Source organism: Perca fluviatilis, chromosome 14, assembly GCF_010015445.1.
Source record: "Perca fluviatilis chromosome 14, GENO_Pfluv_1.0, whole genome shotgun sequence".
Taxonomy (NCBI): Eukaryota; Metazoa; Chordata; class Actinopteri; order Perciformes; family Percidae; genus Perca; species Perca fluviatilis.
The window spans coordinates 35,765,300-35,774,081 of NC_053125.1; the positions used below are offsets into that span (position 1 = coordinate 35,765,300).

At 38.5% G+C, this 8,782-nt stretch overlaps 1 pseudogene; it reads left to right on the forward strand.

The window, feature by feature from the left end:
• Positions 1 to 8,782, forward strand: part of LOC120572754 — a 572,223-nt pseudogene that overhangs the window by 224,707 nt on the left and 338,734 nt on the right.

Genomic DNA, 8,782 nt, shown 5'->3' on the forward strand with positions numbered 1-8,782 from the left:
CAATTAGTTTAAATGCCGAGAAGGCTTTTGACTCTGTCAGTGAGATTTTTCTTTACAGAGTCCTACACAGATACAGTTTCCATGCGATTATTGTTAAAACTATACAATCATTATACAATAATCCTACTGCCAGGGTCAAGGTCAATGGTTATTTATCAAATAGGTTTACCCTGGAAAGGGGTACAAAGACAAGGGTGTTGTGGAAAAGTCACCATTATTGTTTGCACTTTTTCTTGAACCACTTGTATCAATATGTTAATAAAGACAAAGCGGAGAAATAAAGAGGCATTCACATTGCGGGGAAGGGAGCATAAGCTAGCTTGCTTTCATGAAGATGTACTAGGTTTCCTTGTAACCAACACAATCTCTGCCTCAGTTGATGCTGGCACTGAAGACTTATGGGCCCGATTATGGGATACAAAGGTTAATGTGGGTAAAACCAAGCGTTATCATATAATTATAATCCAACATCAGAATGGGAACAAATGCCATGGACATGGCAAACAAAATCCTTTTGAAAGTACCGGGCATAACTATTCCAAAGATCTCTCGAAACTATCAGAATATAACTACTCTCCTATACCAAAAGAAATCAAAGATATCACAAGATGGAGCCTCATCCCCCTTCTTTAGTTTTGGCTCAAGTAATGTGTGACCCAAAATGAATATATTACCCAGATTGTTATACCTATTCCAAACCTTACCAATACAAGTTCCCCAATGTCAGCTAAATGAATGGGACAAAAATAATATTATCTAGATACTTGTGGTAAGGCAAGAGACACAAGTGTTCGTCTCAAAACACTGCAGATGGCGAAGGAGAAAGGAGGATGGGGTTTGCATCCCTCATGGAATATTATTATGCTGCCCAGACACACAAGAGCTATACTTATGCTGGTGCATATCCTTCATTATTCTGCACAGTGGAAAGACATTGAAGAAAACCTGTTTCCCATTCCAATACAAGCAGGTATATCTGATTCAAAACTGCAACACTACATAGACAGTTCTGATAACCCATGGGTCAAATTGACTCTTAAGGTAGGGAAAAATATCATTAGAGAGAATATAAAGTAGAAGGAGATCTACGGTCTCTTAAATGGTGTGGATATGACTCAGACTTCACACCGAACAAAATGGACACCAGATTCAAAAAAGTGAGCTAATGGAGTAACAGCTCTATGCAATATTATGAATGGAAACATATTGTTTTGAAATGATTCAAGAAAATTATTTATTGGAGAAACAGGATTTTTCGAGATATTTACAGTTACGGCATTATGTTGACAAAAAGGTTAAAAAAATGTAACAGAGGCTAATTTCCAGTTAGGTTGGGAATTACGCAGGCTTCACACGATACAGATATCATCCCGATACTTATGCCACGATAACGATATCATTACGATTTTAAACATATTGCAATATTTTGCGATATATTGCAATGTATTACCCTTTTTCCAACTTCAGATTTTCCCCAATTTCAAAATGATGTCCCGAAAAGGACAATTTTGTCAACATCTGTTTTATCTAAAAGATACATTTCCCCAATATTTGGTCATCTCACTTCAATTTTATTGCTGCAAAATGGGATTGTCAAGCAGACAAACTGACCAACACATATGTCATAAAAGATCGATACTTGGCATCTGTGTATCGATACAGTATTGCCACAAAAATATCCGTATACTATGCTGTATCGATTTTTTTCCCACCCCCTAATTCAGTCTCACAGAACGGTTTAAAAGACATTATAAGTCAAATCTCAGTAAAGGGTGATATCGCCATATATAAACGCTTTTATGGATCTTAAAACCCATTCAACAGCATACATTAAAACACAAAATGGGAAAAAGCAAAAGGAATCCGGATAGATATTTCTGAGGAAGAATGGACATTAATATGGGACAATCATTGAAATGCACCAGCTCAATGAGCTGGCGAGAGTTTAACTGGAAAAATAGTATAAGATATTTTATTACACCATCTCAATCATCTTATCATAGCAATAACATCCCTGTTTGCTGGAGAAAGTATGGATAGCAAAGCGCAAATCACTACCATATCTTCTGGGACTGTCCCGGCATTAAAAACCTTTTTTTTTTTACAAGTCATATTCCGTGAGGACATTTCTATGGACTTTAAGACTCTATATCTTGGAAATATACCTCAAAGTTGCCTGAAAGGGGACAAACACTTGATAAATGCAATGCTGGTGGCCAGTAAAAAGGCTATTACCAGAAAATGGCTACTACCAGAGGGCCTAACAATTGCTTCATGGAGAGATATTGTAACAGAAATCTACAGAATGGAGCGGATTACAGCTCATGTTAACTGAAAAAGGGAAACATTTCTTGAACACTGGCAGAAGTGGTACAACTATGTCTCAGATGAATGGCCTGACTGTACTTCTTCATTATATTGAAAGTGATTGCTCCCTGTTTTATTTATAGCTTTGTTATTATGGTGTTATTTTTGTTGGTTCATTTATATATCTGTTTGTTTATCTTATATTTTTATCTCTATACTTGAATAAGTATGTGGTTTGTCATAGAACCTGACAAATTGAAATATGTGTACGCAAGATTCTGAACACTAATAAAATACAAATGAAAAACAAAAAAAGCATACATTTACTAACAACTGCTCTGAAACCGTCATAATCATACCATTCAAGGAGTTAGGCTACTAATCATTTACACAAATTAACAGTTGTAGCCTACTCTTTGTCTTAAAAGTGAGCAGAAGATAATGTTACTCAGGAAATTTACCATGAAGATCAATTACAACTACTTATCTACAATGCTAGAATATGATGCGTAGACTACATACCTCTCTCTCGTATGGGCTAAAATATACATTTCCTAAGTAACATATTAACTCCCACTGCTAGCTTTTAAGGCAAAGTGTACAGCTGTTTGTGCAAATGACAATTGACTCCTTCAATGGTTTCAGCATTCAGTCGGTCTGCTATTATCTGCCACTTTTATTTTTACATACACCGAGTTTCCTTTTCTACATATGATATCTTTACTCATTATATATCAGGGACGCAAACACATGTATGGTCAAAAAGAGAGAGGTAATCGGCCCGCACGTGGCAAATATCCAGATACTTACATTACCACCAACCCCGGCCCACCCTTATAGGCACATGGAGTAAAATGAAATTCTGAAAATCAAAATATATCGACACTCATTTGGAAATAGAGAAAGAAAATATTATATTATATTATATTATATGATATTCATCTCCATTTGCTTTTTCCTCATTACTACTCATTTCCACAAAAATGATTTTGTTTAACTAGTCTTCAACCACACACACACACACACACACCCACACACACACACACACACACACACACACACACACACACACACACACACACACACACACACAATACCACACACACACACACACACACACACACACACACACACACACACACCTCCATTATTACGATTACACATAGGCACTGGAAGCTTAACATTTTCCCTGATCTTTTCTGCTGCTGAGGCCTGGTTCTGAGTAGTTGGTAAAGAGTTGTGCCACACCTTGAGTTGATAACATTGAGGTCACACTGTTTGTTTGTGTGTGCGATGTCTGACAGTGTGCACACAGGGTTGCCATAAAATGTAGAATGTTTATGGGTCCATCAGTGCCCTGGCGCTACTTAAAAATCATCTTCAGCAGTCTATTTCGCGTTTTGGATTTACATGATAAAAATAGCCAAACCGGCTGTTGATCAGCTTAAGCCCACTCACCAGTTTCTTGCCTTTCATAGCTTAAGATATGGTAACCTGGGTTGCGTTAACAAAACGTTACTATGTGAGAAAATCAAGGATATGGAGAAAGAAGTTATGAGAAGTAATGCTTGGACGCAATGCTAGCTAACCAACAAGCAAGCAAAGTCAAGGGCAATATTTCTAGACGTTAACCATAGTAAATCCATGGGCACGCACCCATTTGAAAATAACGCGGTTTGTCACTCACTTTCGCTTATAATGCTTCTTGGTGTCATCAGTGAAAAGCCGGACTACCGACACATTACAGAGAGAGAGAGAGAGAGAGAGAGAGAGAGAGAGAGAGAGAGAGAGAGAGACTCCTCCGAGTCACAGCGGTACCAGTATGTTCAAGCTGCTAGCCTGAAACTACCACAAGCCCTAATCTAGCATTAAAGCGTAACTCGCCAAATGCCAACCTAGGGTGTTTTTGTGGAATGTACCCGAAGTCAAACTATTAGTTTCAAAGCATAATTAGGACAGAAGCTTCACTTTAAGAATTACCCTTTTCTCGTTTTTCAGTCAAATGACGTTTTGAATTGGAGAGCTAGAGCGCTACTATGATAGCATCAAAATCACTGTTTTAAAACACTAATAAGGCTTCGACCCAGCATGAGACTTTGCTCCAAGTATCACCAGGGCTCTACACATGAACTCCAGCATTGACAACATTGGTTGTTTACACAGAGTTTACTAATAAAGGTTTTGAATGACCTACTTTTAGCTGTTGGTGTTTCTAGGCCGCCATCTCGTTAGTCAAAAAGTGTTGACAACAGTGTCAAGACAATAAAAGATCCGCAGCTAGAAGAAACACTGTGGTTCACGCTTGCGCACATACTGCTATTTTGGCGTGCAGTTTTCTGGTTACTTATTTCCTATTTACTTGTTTGGTGGAGGCAATCCAGAATAATCAGACACCCGTTTTTTAATGATGAACATCATTAATAAATGAGAAATCATGAGGAATCAAATACCTTAATTGATGCATTAATTATTAACGTATTGTTCCTGCATTAAGTCATGCATGAGATACTATTAATCCTTGTACATTACTGATAGTTCATCAAGTTCTACATTAATTAATTAATGCTTTTAATGGACCCTTATTATAAAGTGTTACCAGTCATTGGCCTTAGCAATAAACCAGCTGTTCTTTAATGTCACCAACTGTCTTTTTATGTTATTTTTTTTTTAAGTATTGCTTTTAAAAGTATTGCTTTAGCACCGGTATCTGTAAAAACCCAAATGATAGCCAACCCTAGTCGTGGCTAGAGAGGTGAACATACCCCCCACTGAGTTTAAAGCCAGCTGGGGGGGTGCAGACCAATGTTGTGGTGTAATGAATAGTGTTTACGGAGGACAAGTTGAGTTTCTAAACCCTTCCAGATGGTTCTCTCCACAAGACTAAAAGGTATTAGCATCAACTGTTGATGTGAACTGAGTTACCACCGGAGAACGTTAACTCTCAAATACCACTTGAGCATTACAAAGTTCAAAAACATATCCCTTAAAGTACATTTAGAACAGATATAATATGTGTGATTAATAACGAGTTAACTAGGAACAGTCATGAGGTTAATCGTGATCAAATATTTTAATCGATTGACAGCCCTAATTTACATAAAATGATCCAATATTTAATAATAATGTCAATCAATCAATATTAATGCTGCATTGTTGTGTCCTTCCAGTTTATTTTGGGGAAACTATTCTTCTTTTTCTTGCTATCATTTGATTGAACTGTTGAAATACTAAGGTTGGTATCTAAAGTAAAGAGGAGATCCATGGAGCATCCAATGACTAAACTAATCCAAACACTTGGAGTCAAAGTGATCTCACCTTTTGTGGAGAACTCATTCTTGTTCTTCAGGGGGAACTAATTCAGACGGACGTCCTGAAGTCAGAAGGGTCTCGGCCCCACAGATGAGCTGTGAAGACAACAACCAGAGACACACCATGAGACAGGAGACACTCCACACTAGAACATCACTATACTCATATACTATCAGCTGATCAACAACCAGAGACACACCATGAGACAGGAGACACTCCACACTAGAACATCACTATACTCATATACTATCTGCTGATCAACACACAGAGAATTATTATTTTTAACACATGGCGCGTGTATCAACAACAAAGGAACAAAATAAAAAGGAGAAGATGATGGCGCTTCCCTACCTGGAGTCTGTCCTAAACCTCCAGTCCCCGTCTCTCCTGTCTTATTAATATTCCTGTAGTCCGGAAGTGTCCACAGATGGAAAGAATTCCTCCAGGTTAGGAATATTGTCCTGTAGAGTCCATGCTAACTGTCTGCTAACTTCATGTGCCGACCTCGTTCCGTCTCCGCCCTGCACCGTGTTCCCGGGTACGTTTGTTTTCTTCACGTTGCTGCCTACACAAAAGAAACTATCCCCGCCTTTTTCTTTAGTTTTCACCCCGGGGGACAGACCCCGACGCCCAGCAAGCCGCTCCCACTGTGGAGCGCCAATACGCTGCGTCATCTCTCTGCGCAAGCCATCTTAGAAACAGCTCTCATTGGCTATCAACACGTCAATCATGGCAGTTGTGGCCAATCACGTTCCTTCCAATGGACCATAGCGTGATAGAAACATCCAATGGGAGCCAGTCCTAATGAATGCCAGCAACAGAGCTAAGTCCCGCCTCCCAGAGCCAGCAGCCACATCCATGTGATTTATGAGAAAAAATATGATCAACAGTGTTTGAATGGATGTTAAAAGGTTTTGGAAGTCATTTTAAGTCTTTAGTATGTTTTTTTTCAATAGTATAGAAGTGAGTAAAGCATTTAGCAAAATGTGGTCAGTTGGAGAGGGTTTAGGAGAGGTTGACAAAGTATGTTTTAGTTATTTTACCAAAATAACTATTTTGAACCATGTTTGAACTGCTGTAGTGTATGTTGTGTTTTAATCACATGCTAATCCAGCCCATTTTCATAAACTAGAAGAATTTATGTTTCTAATGAAGTCTCATACATGCATTCTGGCCTCTCAGTTCTTCTGTTAGAAGCTTTTCCCTTTGGGGAAGGGAAATAGACCAAAATCAGGCAACAGAGGTTAAAGCAGAATGAGCCTCATGCAGCTACAAAGAGACAAACTACTCACATTGAGGGTCACATTTACATTCTTTAGATGTGTTTTTCACCGGCAACTCTTCATAACATACAAGGCATCAGACGGCCCCCCACTTCCATGGATCCATCCCAATTCTAGCAGATGGTGACGTTGATGAGAACACAGCTAGAAGTTAATACATGAAGTCAAAGCCAACTGTGAGAGCTGAAGGGCAGCAACAAGTCTGTTAGTTCTACCTCCATCTGAAGCCCCCCATCCTTACTATCTTCACTACTACACATATGGTTGGATTTAAATTAAATTACCTGTATATTGGACAACGCTTGCTGAATTTTAAATGGTATCACTATGACTCTCGCTCTAGGGACTCCTTGGTCCTAAATATTCCCTTTGTTAGGACAGAATTAGGCACAACTGCATTTGAATATGATGCCCCATATAAATGGAATAACCTGCAGTCCTTAATGAAATGGAACAGCCTGATTCAATGTAATCCCTTTAAATGTCTTCTTTATGAAGCCATGTAGAATGAATGGACATGTGCATTTGGAGTGTACCATCCTGTAACTGTTCCATGTGTGTACTGTGTAGTACTACTGTATAGTGTATATTAATTGCTATGTTCGGTGGTTCTGTATGTGTTGTAATTGTGTATGGCATGTAATCAGGGTGTCATTGGAAATGAGAGCTTGCTCTCTCATTGGGGCCTGAATACATAAATGTGATAATAATAATAATAATAATAATAATAATAATAATAATAATAAAGTCTCCAGTATTATTAAAGTAATAAGTGTTACTTTTCTAGGATGGCAAAGGAAAGTCCCACTCGGTCTCTGATTGGCTAGTACTGGTTGCCTTTTTTCAGTGTGATTGGTTAGATTTAGGCATGAGGGAGGATTGGTTAGGGTCAGGGTGAGAATACAAGGGTAAGCCAATCAGAGGCAGAGTAAGGCGGGACTAGCTTGCCTTCACCATCCTAGGAACATGTGTTTACAGGAAGACAGAATCAGACATAAAGATGAACACAGAGAGACTTACATACACATTTAACTATTAGGAACCAAATATAGCTGCATCTCTAATAAATATAGAATATAACAACGACCAACAAACAGGTCAAATGGTTTCTGTTACTTAATGAGGGTAGAAATAGTGGAACGGTGCAGAGAGGAAAGAGTTCATAAAGCAGACTGAGGTCAGTCAGTGCTTTTTTTTTTTTTTCTCTGTGTGTGTGTGTGTGTGTGTGTGTGTGTGTGTGTGTGTGTGTGTGTGTGTGTGTGTGTGTGTGTGTGTGTGTGTGTGTGTGATCAGTAAAGATGGATGCTGCTTCCTCTGCTGCTCTAACTCAGCTCTTACCTATCTGCCTCAAGCATAGCACAATTATTTAAAAAAATAACATCTTCTCAAGTCTCCAAAAGTCTAAACACATGTTCTGCTTTACACACATTTTGGAATTCATAATGTCACTTTTTAAATGAACTGAACACGGTTCTCTGCATAAGACATAACGCTTCATTTTGCAGGATATATATGAGGTATTTTTTGCAGTTTGGGTGTTTGGTTTTGTGAATTGTGTTAAGTATGTTGATAAAACCAAGCTAGTTTGCGAAATTGTGTTTTTGCAATTGGAAAAAAACTGTAATAAAACCGTAGAAACACCCAAGGGGTAAGCTCGTTGCTCTGAACGCACCTCGATGGCGACCTTTGTTGCTACAAAGGTATCACCTCTTGTTAGCATTCCACTGACCGCCATTTTGTTTTTACGTCACTTGACTGCGAATAACTTTACATCTGAAGCATTTAAAGACTCTATTTGTCCGTTGTTTAATTCTAAAGAAACACGACAAATGTATAAGGCTCCATTACCTTGTACCTCACGTTATGGCTCCGTAGCAGACGTT